This window comes from Ochotona princeps, chromosome 6, assembly GCF_030435755.1.
Source record: "Ochotona princeps isolate mOchPri1 chromosome 6, mOchPri1.hap1, whole genome shotgun sequence".
NCBI classification, from domain to species: Eukaryota; Metazoa; Chordata; class Mammalia; order Lagomorpha; family Ochotonidae; genus Ochotona; species Ochotona princeps.
Window position 1 is genome coordinate 82169961 of NC_080837.1, and position 21506 is coordinate 82191466.

Sequence of the window (21506 nt, forward strand, 5' to 3'; positions counted from 1 at the left end):
GCCACACACCACACCTGACGCGGGGACTACAGGTGGAGCCCAAGCCCAGGGTGAGGCAGTGGAGTGCTGCGAGTGAACATTCCTGCAGGGCTGCGAGGGTATGCTGGCCGCATGCTGGGCCCTTGCCGAGCCCCCACCAAGCAATGTCCTCTTTGTCAAGTTTATTGGGTCCTGGAGTGATTCGTTTCTGAACCGGTCAATTAATCCATTATTATTATTATTTTTAATGAGTTAGGGGATTTCCTCCAGCCGAAAGCCACTGTGCAGCGTGACCCAAGCCCCAGAAGGCAGGGCCGGGCCAGCCTCCTCCCGCTGCAGGTGGCTGCCCTGGGCATCCAGGAGCAAGGATTTACCCCACACGGAGGTGGGCGCGGGGCGCACGCCATGAAGCCGCTGACTCCAGTGCAGCCATCGGAACCTTTGGAAATTCAGCCAGCATCACCCTGCTGAGAGGCGAATGATTGCTGTTTAAGAACCAGCTTGTTGAGAGTGGGGACTCCCTGTGTAGCGATATTTAATGATACCGGAAGACCCCGCGCTGGAACTCCTGTGCTCCAGGCACGAAATCGGATGAAAGTGAGGGTTCCCGAGGTCGTTAAGGCTACCGAGGAAATCAGTAATTATGTGGCAAAGTGCACGGCTGCGCCCTCTGGTGAGGAGTCCAGACACCAGGCTTGTTGCAGGTATCTGGGGACTTAAGTTAAGGTCGAGTTCTGAGAGGTGGCCACCCCAGGCCCAGCCCTGGACATCGTGTTTTCCCTCCAAGCCAAGTCCTGCTGGTCTTTTGCCGGCACTGTGGCCAGTTCTGCCCTCTGCTTGTCTAAAATCATTTCCCCATTCTCTTTATTGGCAGGCGTTTCTTGGAACCTCCAGTACTGAATGTACTGGCCAAGGAGTATGTAACTGTGCCCTTGGTCTCCTTGGGGGATGGGTTTCAGCATGCTGCCCTTCCCCCAGCCCATTACCCAAATCCAGGGATGCCAGCAGAAGGCCATGTGGTGTGATGGTACACGAACAGAACCTGCCCTCATCCTCCGAGTGCTTTAAATCACCTCTAATGTCCGGCCCAGGGTATCTGCTGTGAGTATGGCTGTTGCCTGGTTTAGGGAATATGACAAGAAAAAGGCCAGCCTTGGTCAGCGAAGACACTTATTTTTTTCCACTGATTTTCCACCCACCAGGGTTACGACCATGGAAGTCCAGTCGGAATTTCTCAGGCCAGCTGGTAGACAGGAGTGTCCCTAGGACACGATTCAGGTTGAAGAAATTTAAACAGAAGCCTGCTGGGCGGGGCTATGTTTTTCCCCAAAGAAATAGAGTCAGGGCCAGCTGGTTCTACACTCTGCTGCTTTGAAATAACATTATAGCACTTTGGGGGGGCTGCAGGAGGGAGTGTCTTGCTCGGATCCCGATCCCAGCCACCATGTGCTCATGGTGAGCTGGGTCTGGGCCCACCTGGATTCGGGGGCTGCTTCCTTTCGGGTGAGTACACCGAGGGTGGGGGAGTCTCCGGGACTGGGTGGGTCCGGGGCCCACCCACCACCCTCATTGGGCGGTGGACGGGATTGGGGTGGGGCGTGACCTTGGGCCTGCGGGTTTAAACTTCAGCAGCTAGGAGTCTGCTGAGGGCTGCAGGAGGGAGCGTCTAGTTCGGATCCCAATCCCAGCCACCATGTGCTCATAGTGAGCTGGGCCTGGGTGGCCAGTGCGTCATTTGGCGCCAGGCTGTGCCTGCTAGCCGCCCGGGGTCTGAACTGAGGTATTGGTTGTCTGAATCATTGCTTAGGTAGCTCCAGGCTGACCCCACTGTTTCTGGGATCTGAGTCAATCCTAAAGATTCCCAATGCCAGTAACTCTTTGAAGAACTTCTAATCACTTAACAATGCTGAGCTATGAAATTGGTAATGAAACGGAATGTACTGGGCAGGACTGAGCAAACCTTAGCCTACAAGCAAAACTAGAAACCAGCATGGAGCACAGGTCATACCGAGCTAGGCTCTTGCACCTACTGGTCCTCAGAGCAACTACAGGCAGGTGCGTGATTTACGGCTAGGAACAGGCCCAAATGGGGAGGTAAGGGGACACCCTAACTGGGTTGAGGTTCCCACCAAGGGGCGTGAGTGCTGGAATGGGGGCTGCGTTCTATCTAGGAAACAGTTGTAGTCGCCCGAGGCACTAGTGTGGGCTGGGATTGGATGCACCAGGCCAGTTCAGACCCCAACACCCCAACATCTGGTGTCATGGAGAACCAGGGTAGACGTGGGACTGACTAGGCTGGGTCTCAACCCCCTACTAAGCCATGTGTGAGCTGTATGTGGGTATGGACGAGCCATGGCTGGGCTGAAACATCCAACAACGAGAACCAGAATGGGGTGAAAGCCAGCCAGGAAAAGCCACTGTTCCTGCTAGGACAGGAGGTGAACTGAGTAGGGCTGGCTTATGGACCCACTTGTATGCACGAAATCTGGCATTGGGAGAGGTTCTGATGGAGCAGCCTGGCAACTCCTCTGGCAGGACATAGTCCCTGCAGGTTAGCACAAGAAGCATGATAGGAAACAGCCCAGAATAGGCCATGGAAAGTTTCCCACTGGCACACATTCGGCATGGGTCAGGGGCAGACCAGGCTGAATCAGTTCATGTCATCCACTGGCAAATCCGATCACCAGAACAGAGTGTGGGTTGAGCCGGGTTTGGTCGCGACAAAACCAGTACACATTATGGAATGCCAGGGCGTGGTTGCCTGTACTGGATTTGACTGCAGCACCCAACCAGCACACGTGAGATCCAGGAAGGGAGGGGCAGAGCTGGCGAGGGGATTAAGGGGCTGGTCCCCTCGCCGGACAGCTACTCCCACTGGAGAGCGTGGGCTGGGATGGGGACAGACCAGACTAAGCAGGGCTATGACACCTGTGGGCCGCATGTGGACTAGATCAGGGAAAAGCCAGGCTGGGCGGATTATTCCTGCTGGTGCAAGCATAAATTAGAGTGGGTGAGGGATGTTTGGGCTTAGCCGCAGCATCAGCTGGCAGAAGCTGGCACTGGGGACTAATTCTGTCAAGTCAAATCACAGAACCACCTAAAGAGTGCATAAACCGGGACAGAGAGACCTGGGAGGGAAAAAGTGGGTTCCCCCTTCTTGGGTCACTATTCCCGCGGGACGGCATGAAAACTAGGATGGGGGCTGGGGTGGCTAGACAGAGAGGCACTCAACAACATCCGTGAGAGCTGGATGGTTGAGTTGGTTAGATGAAACTACAAGTACAAGAGCCAAATGGGATGGGGGACAGACTGGTCTGCTACACATACTGGCAAACCAGGGTAGGGGGCGGGTCTGGTGAGGGTTATTGTGGGTCGCCCCGACTAGGCTGCAGCTCCCACTGGTTGATGTAAGGGCCGAGTATGTGCTGGGCAGAACCAGACTGGACTGCAACACCCATTGGTTCCAGTGCAACTCAGCACTGAAAACAGAATCAACCCAGCAATTGAAACCACCAGCTGATCGGGGTGATGGACTGTGCCGGGCCCTGTGCTTGCTAGAACATGCAAGAATCTAGTCTCCCCAGTCGAACTGCTGGACTCAGAACTCTAACCAAGAAAAGACAGAAGACAGAACAGGACAATCATTCATCTCAGCTATATGTTGGCAGCGAAATATGGGGCAAACGGAGACTTTATGATGGACCATATCAATCAGTGGACGACCTCATCGAGCGAAACTGGCAGCAATTCATAACTGGAGAACTATTAAAACCACTTGAGCAAATATCTCAGAGCATGCCCCACATCCGGGACTTGGGGTGGGCGGGAAACCGGGTGGGGCTTCTCCCTCAATATCCCCCTTTACCTCGGATACATGATGGAAACAATATGGACATAATAGTATTACCCACTTCCCTATACCCCCTGAACCTTTTTTTTAAACCGTAATTAGCTATGTAAACATTGTCAACAACAATACAATAAAATAAATTAAATAAAAAAAATAAATAAAATAACATTATAGCACTTCTCACAAGTAACACAAATGCCTTGTAAGAAGTGTTCCTAGCTCCCATAACCTTGTGTCCTTAGTATTATCTATTTCACTCCCATGTAGCTATTCGGAAGCATGTATGTATACATGTACACAGAATGAAATAGCATTGCTATTGCTATTCTGAATAAGCTGTTATATACTCATTCAAAAGTAAGAAAATATAAAATTTGTAATGTTATGTTCACTTATTTGTTCTATGCTTCTCTGTCTTTCTCTCTCTTTACATGAGCATGAGTTTCTGGCCAATATTATTTTTCTTCTTTTTGAAAAACCTCCTTGTCACATTTCTTGCGAGACAGGTGATCTCACAAGTTCCAGAATTGCAGTGGTGGGTGGGTTTTTTACCTCTCAACACTCAGTGCTTCCTGACACTGTTTTGCTTAAATGTGTTCTGCTGCTAGGTCAAACACAAATCTCTCTTGCTCCTTTGTAAGTAAGGGTTTTCCCTGACTCCCAATTCTTTCAAGATCATTTCTTTGTCTTTGACTTTCTGCAATTTGAGTATGATGAATCTAGTTACTGAGATTCCTGGGCTGCAAATTCTGGCTTTAATCCTGGGGACACGCTCGGTCATGATGGCCTCAACTGTTGCTTCTGCCCCTTTCCTGCTGTGGTACTTCACATGTAGTGTCCCACGGTTCTTGGATATCCTGGACTTTTGCTGAGTCTTTCGTTTTCCTGTTCTGTTTTGGAAGTTTGTCATCATGGCCAAAGCTTTTCTCCTCAGCTGTATCTAATTACCACACAGCCTGGCAAAGGGGCTCTATGAGAGTGTCTTTGTTTTCTGGCATTTTCCTTCCGCATACTCCTAGATTCTCCATCCTTCTCTGTACGGTATGCCTTTGTTGTTGCATGGATCCAGCTTTTCATTAAGGCCCGGAACACATTATTCACAGCTTTGAAAAGGTTAGTCTCGTTGTTCCTGTGTCCTTGCCCTATCTGAGGTTGGGAATGATGCATGCTCAGTCTCTTTAAACTGTCTGCTAGGCCTTGTAGTTTTGTGTGGAAGGATGGGTAAGGCAGACTTGCAGAAGGGAGCTCTGATATGTGGTCCTTTAGTGGTGTGGTGGTGAGGTACAGAGGAGTGAGAACATCCAAGAGTCTTGTTGCGAGCCAACATCCCTTGTGCTCTTCGGTGGGGTGGGGCGGCTGCAGGGAGCTGCAGCTGGAGATGTGCCTTCCTGGGGTAAGTTGGGTTGAGACCATGGCCCAGCAGGGGTGGTGCTGCAAGGAGACATGCCTTGTGAAAAACAGAGGGACCTGCTGTGTCCCTCTGTGGCTTCCTTTCCCCTCTGAGAGCAGGAGTGAGTTTTTCTCTCATCTTCATGGGGAGCACTTGGTTGAACTGGGGCTGAAATTCACAGAGGCTTGGAGCCCTGGTAAGGGAGGTGGTGGAGCGTCTTAGCCTGAGATATGTCCTCGCCACCAGGAGTTTGTCGGCTGCGGCCGGGCTTGTCTGCCCTGGCATTGATTCCCAGCGAGGTTTTAGCTCTGGTGGCTTGAGATGTTCTATGTCTACTTTCTCTTTCCAATTTTGGGGGCTCCGGGATCTTATTTCTCTGATAGATCTAGAACAGTTGATTTTTCTTTCTTTTTTTTTTTTTTTTTAATTTGTCCAGCTTATCACTTGTTAGCTTCTGGCATATTTAACAAGAAACCAAATATCCATCAGTTTGTTTTTAAGCAGAATCTTCTTATGTTTAGTAAAATATGTAATATTTTATCCAGATTCTTCCTCCATTTTACTTTTCTGCTTAGTTGGATTTACTTTCTAGCGTTTTTAATAGCTACTATGTGGGCTATTTTAAGTGAGAAAAGCCGAGAATGTGAGCATCTCGTTATCCCGGTGGAGGTGGGGGAGCCCCTTCTCCCAGCCGCGGCCTGCTGGTGCCGGGGTCAGGGGCTGAGTGTCCAGTGACTGTCCCTCCTGGCCACAGCAGTGCTCACGGTCACTCTCCGTCTGCGGTGGCTTCCCCTTGGAGTGCACCTTATGGTCCCGTGCTTCTCTCTCCTCATCATGTTTTCACCTTGTTGTTTCCTCTGACATCACTAGACACGGCCGGAGCTGGCAGCTTCTACACCAAGTACCCAAGGAAATATTTTGGGGAACCTATTAATTCTCAGTAACTTCAGTTTACAAACACAAGGTCTGCAAACAGAGTTGGCAGGCAGCCCAGGTTGTCAACCCAGGCTCCTGTTGGCTGGCGGGGGTCTACCTTCTGTACTGTGATACAGTACTGCCTTGTAGATGGCTTGCTTTATTCCAGCTAGTGCGTGGCTTTGGGGGCTGGAGGTGGGGCTCCTTACTGCTCTCAGAGAGGACTGTGCACCGGGCAGCCATAGCCAAGGCTCTCTGTGAAGTTCGCGAGGGCTTCCATTGGCACAGTTTCCAGTTCAGTCCCACAGATGGGGAAATGTGAACTCAGGAAACCTCCCTCCTCTTCCTTTTGGAGCAGGAAGTCACACGTGTCTGAATGTTTTGCCTGGGAGCAGAGCCCTGGGCTCCTCCGCTGCCCCCACCCCCATTCCTTTCTGCTTGGCCCTCCACTCCCAGCACTGACTGGCTCTCTGACTTGGGAGCGCCCATTGTCAGGGCAGAAAGTGGGCGATGTTCTCTCCTCCTCTTCCTCCTTTGCCCTCTTCTTCTAGAAAACAACTTTACTTTTAAAATTGCACGAAGTGTGAAGTGTTCCCAGTAGAGATTTGTGCCAAATCTTCTGAGAGAAGAGGTCCCAGCAGAAGTTAAACTGGGCCTCGAAGAACGAGGGCTCCCTCACCCCTGCCCACCTGCCCAGGCCTGGGACTGCTATTCGTGTGAATTTCCTGTTAGGTTTGTCTTTGCAGGAAGCCAAGTGGGAGGCTCGCTAAGGGAGAAAAGATTCATTCATCATTCTTAGACATTGGAACTGCCAAATCCGCCTGGCTTTCTTTCATGGGATCCTGGTTGAAAATTGCACCTGCTTCTCCAGCCATTCTCTGCGTCAGTGATTGGTCAAGGATGGTGCAAGGTTGCCTGGGGACCCGCCTTTACAGAGAGTCTGAGTAAACTCCCTGGCTTTTCCAGTTCTGTGTCTGGGGAGTCATGTGCTGCATCATGACATTTGGGTCAATGACAGGTTCCACAAGAGGTCCTATGAAAAGCTGAATGAGTCCAACCATTTAGTGACAGGGAACCTATTGTGTGATGACATTGTTACTTGTGCGTGTGGCGATGCTGGTGTGAGCAGACCCACTGTATAAAAGTGTGGCACATCCAGTCACGCATGGCACAGGGGACTCGCTAATCAGTGACTCGGTGGGTTATGCACCTGCTGCTCCATGATTTGGATTGCTTTCTTAAAGTTCCTTCGTGTCCTGAGGGAAAAAGTTTAAAGCTGTCGGCCACACTTCACGTTCAGCAGGTTTTCTGACTGCACAGGTTTCTCTCATGCTTGATCTGCTCTCACGGTGTTTGGCTCATCATGACCGCAACAGCAAGACTGCACTGAGTCCACATGGGACGATAGTTAAAAAATGTTCACGGGATAAATACATGTTAAAACATGCTTTATTTTGATGTGTGGTTTTTTTCATGATGTGCATATCCACGATCTCTCAGAAGACGCGTGTAGGACTTTGAATGTTTTGCACAAAAATAATCTCATCTTTTAATTCCACTTTCCATGGACTTCTTTTGTTGGAAGTCTGATACACTGGTGTAATCTATGGAAGTAGTGGGCTGTACTGTTTAGATTTGTGTAAGAACTCTGTGATGTTCATCCACCAAGGAGATCAACTGACAACACATTGCTTAGAACCTGTCCTATTTTTAAGCAACTGTGATTACCTCAGCCCAACAGTGTAGCGCCGCAGATGGCAGAAGCAGACCCAGTACCAGCTGTCTTCTGTCAAGCCAGATGTTGAAGGGATCTGAAAAAATACAATGTTCCTCTTTTTTAAGCAGCACAGTTGTATTAATAAAAGCATGTTATTTGCATCAACGCATAGTGAATATTGAATTTGCTATCTTAAAAGTGAAATAATAAATAATAAACCTCCAGTTCAGAAAATGTGAATAGAGAAAAACACCCTAACAACCTGCTTAGAAGCTTTCTGTAACTTTGATGTGTGTAGAAAGGGCCTGAGACCCTGGTTCCCTCCCCCAGTTCATCAGCAGGTGTTTTTGTATTAAATGCAGTGATTGTAGGGCCAGCATCGTGGTGCAGTGGATTGAGCCACCGTTGTGACATTGGCGTCTCACATGGTTTGATTCCTTCCTACACCACTTCCAATTCAGCTGCTGGCTAAAGGAGTCTGGAGAGAGCTGAAAACAGATGAGTTCTTGGGTCCCTATCACCTCCAGAGAGATCCTGATGGAGTTCCAGGGTTCTGGCTTTGGCTTGGCACAACTCTGGTCTTTGAAAATTTGGGGATTGAACCAGTAGATGGAAGGTGTTTCTTCTCTCTCCCTCTGTATCTCTGTTTTTCAGATAAATAAGCAAATCTTCAGAATACAGAAAGAAAGGGTTGTTTGGAAGATGTTTAACTCTAATGGATAATAGATAATGCTAGTAAGTAATGATAAATTCATAAATGGAGTATGATATAATAACCAAAATGATAAACTCTAACTTCACCCAACTATATATATAATATATATATATAATGAAAGAGAAAGCATAAAGGAATATATATTGCAGATTTAAAAAAAATATTTATTTAAAAGACAGAGTTACAGATAGTGGGAGAGACAGAAAAAGCGAGCTTCTGTATCCTCTGGGTGACTTCCCAAATGGTTGCACAGACCAAAGCCAGGAACACCATCCAAGTCATCCATATAGGTGATGGGAGTCCAAGAACTTGAGCCATTTTCTGCTACTCTCCAAGGCACGTCAATCAGGAGCCAGACTGGAATCAGAGCAGCCAGAACTCAAACTAGTGCTACCATATGCAATGCTGGCGTATTAGGTGGTGGCCTAGGCACTGTGCCACAACACTGGTCCCATATTGTAGGTTTAAAAATGCGTGGGACCCGTCACTGGGTTGTCCCTACAATGGTGGTCCCATGAGACTGTAAGACCTTGTATCAGAGCCGTCTCACTTGTGTACGTGCACTCCATGATCACATGATGACAGAGTTGCCTAGCGCATTTCTCAGAATGTGTCCCCCTTGTTAACGCGTGCATGACTGTGAAGTCTGTGTTTAAGGACACATGCACTGGTAATAAGCACATAAAGAAAACCACAGAGCAGCTATTACAAGTTGTGAGTATTCTTGCTTGTAGGGGGGCTGAGGTGAGGGCTGTGACTGAAGGAGTCTCAGAGCTGGCTGTACTTGTTAGCATTGAGGTTTTCACATCTCTTTCTGAATACGGTCTGCTATTTATTGGATTCCTGACTGAGCCCTAAATTCACCCTCTGTATACCTTTTGGGTTGCAGGGTCTGAATGGCTTTTAGGTACTGCCCATGGGAGCTGCAGAAACAATCCAGAAACAATCCAGAAGGCAGCGGGGCAAGGGCAGCTGGGGTTTGTGGGGCTTTCACTGTTAGCATCCTTGCAGCAGAGGTTTTTCCATCAGGTCAGGTCCTGTAGATTGTAGCAGGTGCAGCTGGTTCCAGTGTTCAGTGTTTATGTTTGACGTCTCAATCAGCTATCATGGCATTCAGTCCACCAGGGCCAGTGGCTTTTCCCCGGAGGTTTGATTTCCACATCTGTGTGGCCCTTCTTTTAAGCTCCTGAAACTTCAATATTCCCCACCTCTTCTTTTATCCCTGTAGCCCTGGTGGGGAGTAACTGCCTCCTACAGACAAGGCTGACATTTGTGTTTCATTGCCAACCTTGTGGGTCTGAAGAATTGCTTGGGAATCGTGGATATGGCCTGCTGTCTCTGCTCTGAACCCTGGGGATAGAGACAATGGTTTCAGAGCTACTCCGGGCAAAGATAAGCTCAAAGAGGGACTTGAGGCTTTAGTACAGTCCTGGTATGTAATGTCATCTGTGGTGGCTTGGAACAAAACCTTTATGGAAGCAGATGCATTGGGGATCCAGTGGCAGGCATCTGTGCTCGGCTGTGAAGGCAAGAATCATGACTTGGAGCGCCATGGTTCTTTCTTGTGTCCTGGCATAGTAGCAGAAAGACCAGTGGAGAATTCAAGTCTTTAAACCCTCAGTATAGGTCATGGTCGGAATATCAGAACTAATTCCCAAACGTCCTCTTTAACCCCATGATAATTTGACCTCTTGATGAAAATCGGACAAAATCTTCAGTTCTGCAGGATGCATCATTATGATTTTAGTGAATTCATTTGAAACACTGGTATTCTTGGGGAAGGATGAGGGCCTGGAGACCTGCTATGGAGACATTTGGATGAATTCAGATGAAGCCGATTGTTTTGGAGCCCTGGCTGTGTGCTAGAGTCTGGGTCTCGCAAAGGTTCCCGTGCTGGAAGTTTTGTCTGATGCAACCAATAGGTCATCTCCCAACCCTGAATCCACAGTCATCTGCCTCCATGAGGTCAGCTGCCCAGGCAGCCTCAGAGCTGACAGGACAAGGTCCAGATCTTTCAAGTCTTCCTTTTCCATCATTGGGAGAGGCAGCCCTTCTCAGTACTGCTCATCTTGTGCCCCGAATTGTCTGAAGATTTTAATTCTGTCCAAGTACAACAGCCATTATGTTAAGAATCTGATTTGGGCTTTGGTGGGTCCATATAAATTTAAGGATTGATTTTTTTTTTCATTTTTTTTGTGTGTGAAAAGGGGTAGTGGGATTTTGGAAGGAACTTCATTGAATCTGTAGATAACTTTGGACAGTATGCATTTGGTAACAATATGAATTATTCCAAACTGTGAAAATGGGGTATCGTTATTTCTATTTTCTTCAATTTGTGTAATTTGTGTTTTATTGTGTTTTGTTTGTGGGTCAGTTCTTTCACTTCTTGATGAAATTTATACCCAATTATTTAGTATTTTCATGTAGATCACTTTGGATAGTATGGGCATGTTAGCAGTATTAAATCTTCCAATCTATAAGCATGAGGTATGTTTCTGTTCATTTGTCATATTCAATTTCTTTTATCAATTATTCATAGTTGAATGTATTGGTTAACCACAACCCCAACTATTTTATATTTATTTCTATTCGAGGTGGGGTTTTTAAATTTTATTTTGGGTAGTTTATTAGAGCATAAAAGTGCTATAATTTCTGCATGTTAACTTTTGTAACTTAAAATTTTATTGAGTTTATCTGTTCTAACAGTTTTGGTGGGATGTTTAGGGTTTTCTGCATATTAAGTCATGCTACTGAACAGAAAATGTCACTCCTTTCTTTCCTATGGGAATGCCTTTTCTTTCTTTTTCTCCCTACTTCCTCTGGTTGGGACTCTCAGTCCCACATTGGACGGAGTTGGTAACGGTGAGCATCCATCCTTCTTGTGGTCTTGATCTTTGCTTGCAACTTTTCACCATGAAATATGCCGTCAGTTGTGGTCTTATACTCCTGATGACTTCAGAGCAGAGACATTTAAATTTAATGGAGCACATATTATTAATAATTTCTTTCAGGGACCACATTTTTGGTGTTGTATCTAACATAAATGTCATAGTCCTATCCAAAACCATTTGTATTTTCTCCCCTATTGTCTTCCTATTTGTTTCTTCTTCAGTTACCTGAGTAACTTACCAATGTTTCTTTTCACTTTCCCCAACATACTCCATGAATTCTTCATTGTGAGGAGGACCGTCCAATTATTCTCCATTTCCTTTTTCGGACTTTCCTCTTCTTTTTATTATTATTACTATTTTATGATACAGTTCAATAGGCCCTGGAATTTCAGTTTCCTTTACCACCTCCACAATCCCCTCCCCCTCACTGAGTTCCCCTATATTATTACTATAGTATAGTTCTTCATAAACAATCATGAATCCATCATTATGGGCATAGACAAAGGCAAGGAGTCCAGCATGCTATTGTCAAGATATAGTAAACAGTTTCATTGGGACTCCATCTCTGGTCTGGAAGTGGAGATTCATCCTGCATTGTATCCTCACACCTGGATATGACAGTCTCCATTACACAGTTACTATACATCCCCTTAAATGAAAAACCATAATACAAAATCAACAATGTGAAGAAAAACAGAAATTTACAACATGATGAAGTTAAATAACATGCCACTAGATATGATAATCTCCATTACAAAGTTATTATACATTCCCTTAAATGAAAAACCACAAAACAAAATCAATAACGGAAGAAAAAAGAAATTTACGACGTTGTGAAGTTAATATGCTACTGAATGACAAATGTGTTGCTGAAGGAATGAAAAAGAAAATCAAGAACCTTCTTGAAGAAAATGATGCTACTGTGTGATCTATGAGTCATTGAAGAATTTAATGAGTTTTGAAGAGATGAAACTAAAAAAAAAAAATCAAAACCCGTGAAATATAGTTTCTGCTGATCTTGTTGGTGAAATATGTCTACTGGAGGCAATAAATAAATGGGTTTTGTTATTTTAATCCAGTTTACTAATCTATTATGTTTGATTGATGAGTTTAGGTCATTTGTATTCAGAGTTAATATGAATGGGTGGTATTTCGGTCCTATCTTTTTAACAATGGGTTGTTCATTGATTTAGTCTATTGTTGTTATTTTACTGGGATGTACTTCACATTTGCTTTTGGTTTTGGTAGTTGCTCTACCTTTTCTCTGCCAAGAGAACATCTTTAAGTATCATTTGTAGGGCAGGTCTGGAAGAGGCATTTTTTTAACTTTACAGTGGAAGAATTTTATTTCATTTTCAAAGACAAAGGAAAACTTTGTTGAGTACATTATCCTGGGCCAACAATATTTTGCTTTTACAATCTGGAATATGTTGCTCCATTCTCTTCTTGCCTGTATAGAGTTTCCTGTGAGAGGTCTCCTGTGAGTTTAATTGACATTCCTTTATATGTTAATTGATTTTTTTGTTTCACATGCACATTTAAGGATCTTTTTCTTATGTTTGACTGTAGAGAACTTGATTATCATGTGTCATGGTGAAAATCGCTTTCGATCAGGCCTGTTGGGAGTTCTGTGTCCCTCCTGGATGTGTTTTCCCAATTACTTCTCAAGATTAGGGAAATTTTCCCTTAGTATTTCGTTGAATGCATTTTTTAAAGATTTTATTTATTTTTTATTACAAAGTCAGATATACAGAGAGGAGAGACAGAGAGGAAGATCTTCCATCCGATGATTTACTCCCCAAGTGGCTGCAACAGCCGGTACTGCGCCGATCTGAAGCTGGGAATCAAGAACCTCTTCCTGGTCTCCCACATGGGTGCAGGTTCCCAAAGTATTAGGTCATCCTCAACTGCTTTCTCAGACCTCAAGCAGGGAGCTGGATGGGAAGTGGAGTTGCCGGGATTAGAACCGGCACCCATATGGGATCCCGGGGCATTCAAGGTGAGGACTTTGTCCACTAGGCCACGCCGCGGGGCCCATTGAATGCATTTTTAAACCCAGTTTCTCTTTCTGCATCTTCTGGGACTCCCATAACTCTTATATTTGGCCTTTTAATAATATCTTTCAATTCTTGAATACTTTTTTTTTGCTTGAACCAGCTCTGCTTCCAGCTTTTTGTTTGTTTCCCCCTGGTGACAGGAAATATCTTCTAATTTGAGATTCTTTGGTCTCCTTCATTCTATTTTGGAGACTCTCCACTGTACTTTTAATTTGCTCCACTGTCTTCTTAATTTATGATATATCAGCCTTGATTTGATTCATTGCTACTGTTTCCTGTGTAACATGTTTCTTAAATTCCTTGAACTCCTGCTTTACGTGCTTCTTATTGTTGATAAGAAGCTATATAACAAGTGTTTTGAATTCTGTATCCTTCATTTTCTCGATGTCTTCCTCAGTGAACTCTGAGGTTGGCAAAGGCTTTTGCTCCTTTGTAGGGGAGTCTTCAGTAACATTCATTGTGCCTTAGTCTCTTCCTTTGCACTTGGTCTTGTACTTCTGGTTAGCAGAGTCTTGTCCTTGGGGCAGGCTTCTAAAGCTGTGTCACCCACAGGTCTACAGTTCGATTTTATTATGTTGCAGTTGGCACATGACTCTTTGTTTGCCACTCCCTCCAGTAAGTTCCAGGTCTGGGTTCTTACGTTGGATTTCCACCATGGTCTCTGTAGCCCCTGGCTTACAGCTCTTCACCTCCTGTGATACCATACTGAGGCTGCAATGTTGTCTGTACCAACTTTCTCCCACTTCTGGTTGGAGCAATTTCCAGGATTAGGGAGATACCAGGTGTCCTTTTTAGCTAGTTTGTTGGTGTTACTTATCTTTCCAAAACCTGTTGGCTATTAGGTCTGAGGGCCACATGGACCTATTTTGACCTGTACGATGCCAAAGTCAGTATTGTTTTCCGTATGGGACCTGTGCTATGCACTGAGCTCAGTGAGTTCGTTCCCAGCTCAGCACATGCACAGCTCACTGCAGTCTTACAGTCTTTGCCACACCATGCAAAATGGCACCTGATGTGTCAGCACTAGTGTTCTTCATCAGCTGGCCATCAGGTCTGGGAACTACTTGGACCTATCCGGGGTAGAACCTGTAAGATGCCACATTATTGCAGTATGCTGAGCCAGAACTGAGTTCACTCCCAACTCAGTGCATGCACAGTCCTGTCCCATAGCCTTTGCCTCCTTAAACAAAATGGCACCTGATTCAGCTCTGGGAGGTGGAGTGGGTTGTGAAACCCACCCTGTTCCCGACTGCCCATCTGGAATCTGCTACTCTGTCTCTGCTCCTGGTCAAATCAAACAGACCAGCAGGACAGGCAATTCTGTCGGGTTTACCTCCTGAATTCCCAGTGAACATCCCTTCCCACCTTGTTGCTGGTGGAGTTCTGGCTGCCGCTGCAACTCAGATCACCACTCGCTGAATGCTGCTGGGGTATCACTCACTGCAACACCTTGTAGCGAAGGGAAGTTAGTATCCTTTGCAAGAGCAGTGAGGTGTCGTTCAGCCCTCTGTGTAGTCCCCCAGATAACCCATGTGAGCACATCTCTCCTGAAGAGCAGGAGATTAATCTGCGGGTGCACCCAGCCACACACATACCTTGGTGTGACTTCCACAGACAGCTGCTGTCAGCTTGAGCTGGCTTTTCTCCCTATTACTCTGCCTTCAGATTTGGTGCTATGACTGAGCTTGTGCAGTGGCATTTCTTAACAGTGTTATTAGTGAATGGAAGGAGTCACATCTGTATTCACTGAATCCACTGGATTTAGAAGGGGCAACTGAAAAAGCACCTTGATGCCTCCTCGTACCCTCCCTTATGTTCTCTTCTTGGGCTCCTTCAATTTTTGTCTGTTTTCCTTCCTGGGAGAATCTTGGGCTGGGACCTTGTAGATCATGAGAAGTTCATTTACTTCTGACAGTCATATAATATCAGGCTTGTGTGGTTCCCAACACCCCAATCTCTGCTGCCAGTCTGCCATGAGTTGTTGAGGATGATTTAGCAGTGGACTGATCTTCCCTCTCCTTGTTGCACCTGCCTCCATGGCCGGCTCCTGCCTTCAGTCTCCTTCAGGTCAAGTGTGGGACATGGTAGGCTCTACTGTAGCTGGAGCAGTTGGGTCACGTGGGTGCTCTCTGGGTTGAGCTTGTCCTTTGCAGTCCCCAGCTGAGAGCTGAACCTGTCAGCTAGCTGTCTTTGGATCCCATTAATCCCTGGCCTTTTTAGAACCTTGGGGCCTTCTTAGGTACTCTTGGGCAGTATTTTGTTTTGGGTGACCCTGGTTTTTCTTGCCTTTGTAGGGTCCATGTTTGGTCTTCTTGAAAACTTACATCTTTATTTTTCATGCTTCCGTTTAACCAATTTCTTAGATCAAGTTCTTTCTGGTTAAAGATCAGTGGTATGGTTTCTGTTTCCCTGGCTGGACTTCAGGCCAAGTAACTCCAGCATCTGACCACTGTCAGTGTCACTGACTCCAATGAGACACTTAGTACATTGACCATTCATTGCTAAGCAGTTGGCTGTGCTTACATTCCTCCACTCAAATTTATTTTTTCTCCTTCATACTTTCCCGCTTTTATCTCTTGCTCTGTCTTCCCTTCCCAGGTAGTGAATGTGTTACATTTGTCTGCTGGCCAGTGTGCCATCTACAGCCATGGCTTGTTTAGTTAAAGTGGTGGAGAAAAGAGGGAGTATGTGTTATATAAATATTGACAAATTCTACATCATATTTGTTTCTGTTAGGTTAAGAGGCAATTGGGAGGGAGAGAGAGGCTTTTACTTCAGGCAAAGAGTTTTATTAGGGGAGAGTCTGACAGATTCCCTTCTGGTGGGAGAAGGCCTGGCCACTTCCATGTGATGGGATGACCACATGAGGGAAATGGCCTCCCAAGGTATACAACACTGGGCCTTTCCACATCTTAGGCATGAGGGATGGAAGAAGGTAGCAGCTGCTTGGTTTGCACACGCATGTGATGTGTAGCAAGTAACCTGTAGTGCAGGGTACTCACCCTGGTGGGCTGAGACAGGCAGGAGTGGTTTCTGTAGAGCATTCCAGACATTCCCGAAGAGATAAGGCCTGGATTATCATTGTGGACTCACTCCCACGGAGGCCTGATGCTTCAGCATCTTGCTCTGCCAAACTTAACAGTTTCTACTTGGCTGTGTTTGGTACCCAAGCACAACCACCGGCACAGGAAGGATGCATTTGGAAACCATGTTTGCGGTAGACATGGGGCTTTTTAAAGATGGGGTGGTTCCCTGCCTTTGAGCTCTCCAGGCATGGTGTCTGCACTGGGATGACTTCACCTGCTCACCTTTGGCATCTGTCCAGCTCTCACTCCTGAGAAGCTGTACCGTAGAAATGCTGGGCCACTCAGGAGACTGTTAATGGGACACTTTGAAGGTTACTCTGGTTACTTTGCCTTCACGCATGTCAAGTCCTAAATGAGGTTAAAATGTACATATCCAGAGGATTTCCTTCATTGGTATTATTGGCCCAATTTTTAAGTTAAAAGAACTTATGCAGGAACTCTGTCTGCATCTTATTCTGGATAGGTGTAATCCCCCTGTTCTTTCATTTGTTCACTGCATCCTCTGGGAGTCTTCACTGTGTGCCAGGGATTGTCGTAGGAAGACTGAATCCAGGTAGCCCCAGGTTTCTCACCAGGACTGGTGAGCAGAAGACAGACCTCAGCTTAGTGAGGAAGACCTCCCCAGACATGAAAACTGACCGAGGTGGATTGGGCTCAAAAACAGCCTTGAGTCACTTCGCCAGTAAGGAGGACAGGAGCAGCTCCTGGTGCAGTGACGATGATTCTAAGAGCCATGGAACTTTCAGATCTTGTACCTTCTCCGAGTTCTTTATTGCGATGTTGACACATTCTTTCCGCTTGATTTTCAGGGCATTAATTCTTGCAGCTGTGTCTTCTTCACTGGTAGGGAACCTGGCAAGTGGCCAGGCAGTAAGCAGTGATGGCATAGTAGTTGCTCCCACAGAAAGGACTCATCTGTCTGATTTCACTTAGAAGGATGCTCCCTGATGTCATCAGTCCTCACTCCACCAGAAGTGCCCCAGTTGTATTCTACAGCACCCTGAATACTTTCCGTCATTTCTGTCACATACCACAAATGCAGTTTACTTTTTGTTGCATCATTAGGCATTTTATATTTAGTGTCTATATGATACAGATGAGAATGTATACTTACATGTATTAATCTACGCTCTTGTAACAAAGAAGTGGGAAATTTCTTGATCCTTCTAGAGTGAGGACATAACTGTCCATGAGCAAGTGAGCCCTCAGCTGGCACCAGATCAGCTGTACCTCAATCTTGGGCTACTGAGGCTTCTGAGGGATAAATCTCTGATGTTTACCTGATCCATGGTTTTTTGTTAGAGAAACCCAACTGGACCAAGACAAAAAAATCTGAGGGCACAAATGAAACAACTGGAATGGAACAGAAGAACCTACCTATTGAAACCCCTAAGTCTGTGTCAAGAGGGGTCAGAAAGGGATAAGTTTTCAAGGATACAATAGGAATTGCAGTGAGCTGGATGGATGGGACCATGAGATATTCTGTGGGCCAGTACAGAGAATGAATGTGGGGCCAGCCCAGGTGGCGGTAGTGGATGAGGCTGGGCGAGTGGGAGGAGGTGGTGTCTATAGCCATAAGCTTTGGGAATGCATGTGTGAACTGGACCCGTTGTTAGTACTGAGCTCCTTTGTAGGTCCTGGAGACAGGGAGTGACTTGGGGCACAGCACCCATGGTGAATTATAGTGGACAAGGGACTGGAGAGGGTGGTGGGAGTGCCAGCAGGGTCGTGCTGTGTGGATTCTGCCCAAACCCCTGTGTGATGCTCTTGCTTCTCACTGCCAGACGGTCGAGGTGTCTTCTGCTAGCCATGCCACCTTGTTGCAAGAAGCTGTGTGGGCTCAGGCCACAGTTTGGGTTTGAATTCTGTTTGAATTGTTGTCTCCACCTCTTCCTAGACTCTGTTCTTGTCTCACTTTCTTCAGTTGTGATGTGGGAGTAATTACAATGCAAGCCATTTGGAGGTTGTGAGCTGCCTTGTATGTTGTATTCTTGTACTCGGTAGATATTCTCAGTCTTTCGTGTTGGCTGTGGTGCGGGATGACTACACTTGAGGTGGAGCCCTCTGGGAGGTCTTTAGCGGGCAGTGAAGAGGATTGTGGACTACCCTCCCCGCCTCCATGCTCCTTGCCAAAGACCCGATCTTTGGTTCTTTTGTCACATGTTCTATCATTGCTCTCTGCCGCTCTCGCCTCGGTCAGTCCAAGCATTCCCCTGATGTCAAACCTTGAATCTCACTAAATACACCTTCCATCTGTATAAATCAGCTGCCTCAGGTGTTACGCCTTAGGAGCACAAAGCTGACTAACACAGTGTCTCAGCCTCTACACATTTCCATAGCTGACCTCTGGCCGCTGGAACTACTGATTGGTAGCCTGGGCCTGTGAGGAGTTAGGAAAACCTACACATTGCCAACCGAACAGTGTATTCCTTAGGTGGAACTATGGACAGAATTTCCTGTGCCCAAGTTCTAGGGAGTCCTACACTTTCTCTATCACACTGTTTTCCACTTCCAAATAGTTGGCAAATCCATGCAATCTGCATCTATGAGTTAAAGCAAAATAATTTTTTTAGAAGAATTTGAGTCACGCAGGCAGCCATAGAGAATCTTAAGGGAGCTCTTGCCATCTGGAGACTGAGAGTCATGCAATGCAGCGTCCCAGCATTTAGGCCCAGTTGGGGGTGGCCTGAGACCTGCTGAAGACTGCCATCATCTGGATCCGGGAGCGAGGAGGGTGTTTGAGCTTAGCTGCAGTAAATACTTCATCTCCTTCTCTCTGCTTCTCATATCTCGTATCCATCTGTATATCCCACCATCTATCCACTGTGTTTGAACTCTGTCAGAACATTTTTATCCACAAGGTAAACTGGAGTTAGTTTATGTATTTCCTTGATTCATTATTCAGTGGAATTAAGTCAATACATTGTTATAGTTTGTTAGACCCAGCTAAAATATTACCACATTGTTCTAATTAAAAAAAAAAAGTTGAGCAGGCTGTTTCCAGTTCTGATTTTGATGTGTGAATCATTCTTAATATCTATTGTTATGATTTGGTACTTTGATGAATGAAGGTGGCGCTTATACATGTCTTTAAAGCTCCAGCAGGCCCTTGATGGCTTTCCTATAATCCTGTGTCCTGTGGGCACTCACAATTGATTATTTCTGCTCAGTTCACAAGGACAAGAAGTTACCGTGGGTGTTGATTGGCACCATAAAATTGGACATGTTTGGAAAAGCACATTGCTATCACCAGTATGTTTGCTCTATTGGCAATAGAATCCTCTTATTTCATAAGGCCTTCAAGCACTGCTTTTTTCTTTTCTTTTTTTTTTTTTTGAGTTTTTTCTCTTTCATTTATGGATGGTGCCTCAGGCATCCACTATTCCATAGGTATCTAATAAACAATAATAATGGTTATTATCAGGGAGCAGAAATCTGCTGATCCTTTCACATGAGTGGGACCTTGAGACCCCTCTCCTATTATGTAGGCGTGTGGATTTGCTTTAACACCGCATTAAGGTCCCTTTTTATGTCAGAGCATCAACATTCCATTTATCCACATGCTGCAGGATTTATGGTTATGGTGGTTTTTTTCTGTCTCCTCCATATTCCTGAGTTTCACGTTTTTTTTTCTAAATTGTAAGAGTTTAGATAGTCACAAAAGATGCACAGTAAATTTATGCTTCAGTAGAGCAGCATAGGAAGTAATGAATGTCTGCCTATGTTTAGATTAATTTTGTCTATATTTTCCTGCTCTAAAAATGCTTGATTAGCTTATTCCTTGCCAATTTGGGGAAGGTAAAGAAAACGTGCCTAGGGGCCTACGCATCCAGGCTGCATTCCTGGACTGTTATTATTTAGTGTTGCTCTCTGTGGACGTTTCAATATTATTTCCCAGCAATGGACTTTCTCAGCTGCCCAATATTCAGTGAAGACATTGCATTTAGTCCCGTTATGCTAGCACCTTGATTAGGGTAGAGGGTTTTGTTTTATTTAAACTTGCTGTAAACCTTATTCAAAGTATTTTGGATGAAAAGATGGCAAAATGGCCCATTTCCCAGCATTTCATAACGTGAATGTGTTGTCACCATTGAGTCATGACTCAAAGTGGCCATACACAAGAGTTAGAGCCCTGCCATGTTGTCAGGAGCTACTCAGACATTCCCGTTCTTGTCCCCATGTCATCTTCTCCTGCCTCATCGGACTGTTCATTCCTTTTCTCTCTGCTGCTGTTTCTGCCCTCCTGTTCCCCTCCTGGGTTCTCTGGACCATCTTGAGCCTTGTTGAGCAGGACTTTCCATGTCCATAGGGACCAAGCTATAGGTTCAGCAAGAAAAGACTCAATTTGGTTAAAAAAAAAAAGGCAGAAGGGAAACATAACATACTAATGATAACTCATGGTCAGTTGGCTCTTGACCATTTATAAGCTCTATCATGAGCAATAGCTCATTGAATCTTCACATTCAATATGAAGGGGCTTCTCCTATCCCAGTATTATAAGGGAGCAAACCAAAGTCACATCTTAGGAAGAATGGTTTTGGGCTCAGTGCCCTGAACTCCAGCTCTCTACCATCTGCAGAGAACAGTGAAGCCCCTCTGCTAGGTCTCATTGGGGGGATCATTCCAATCCAAGCATATTTACTAAGGGTACCTTTCATAAAATCCAACTTTTGGTTTTGCCTGGTGTTTTCCTGAGCTTTCAGCAGAAGTTTCTTACTAGGTTGGTGCTTGAAGCCTGTGTGCCAGATGGCCTGCTCCAATCAGCAAAAGCTGATGTATGCCACCCAATCAGCCTGTCATACCAGTCCCTCCTCCCCATAGTCAGAGCTGCTGATCTGCCATGGCTAAGGTTGCCTATGTCATGGCTGTGTCTGTGGATTTGGGGTGCATTTCCTCCTTTATATTA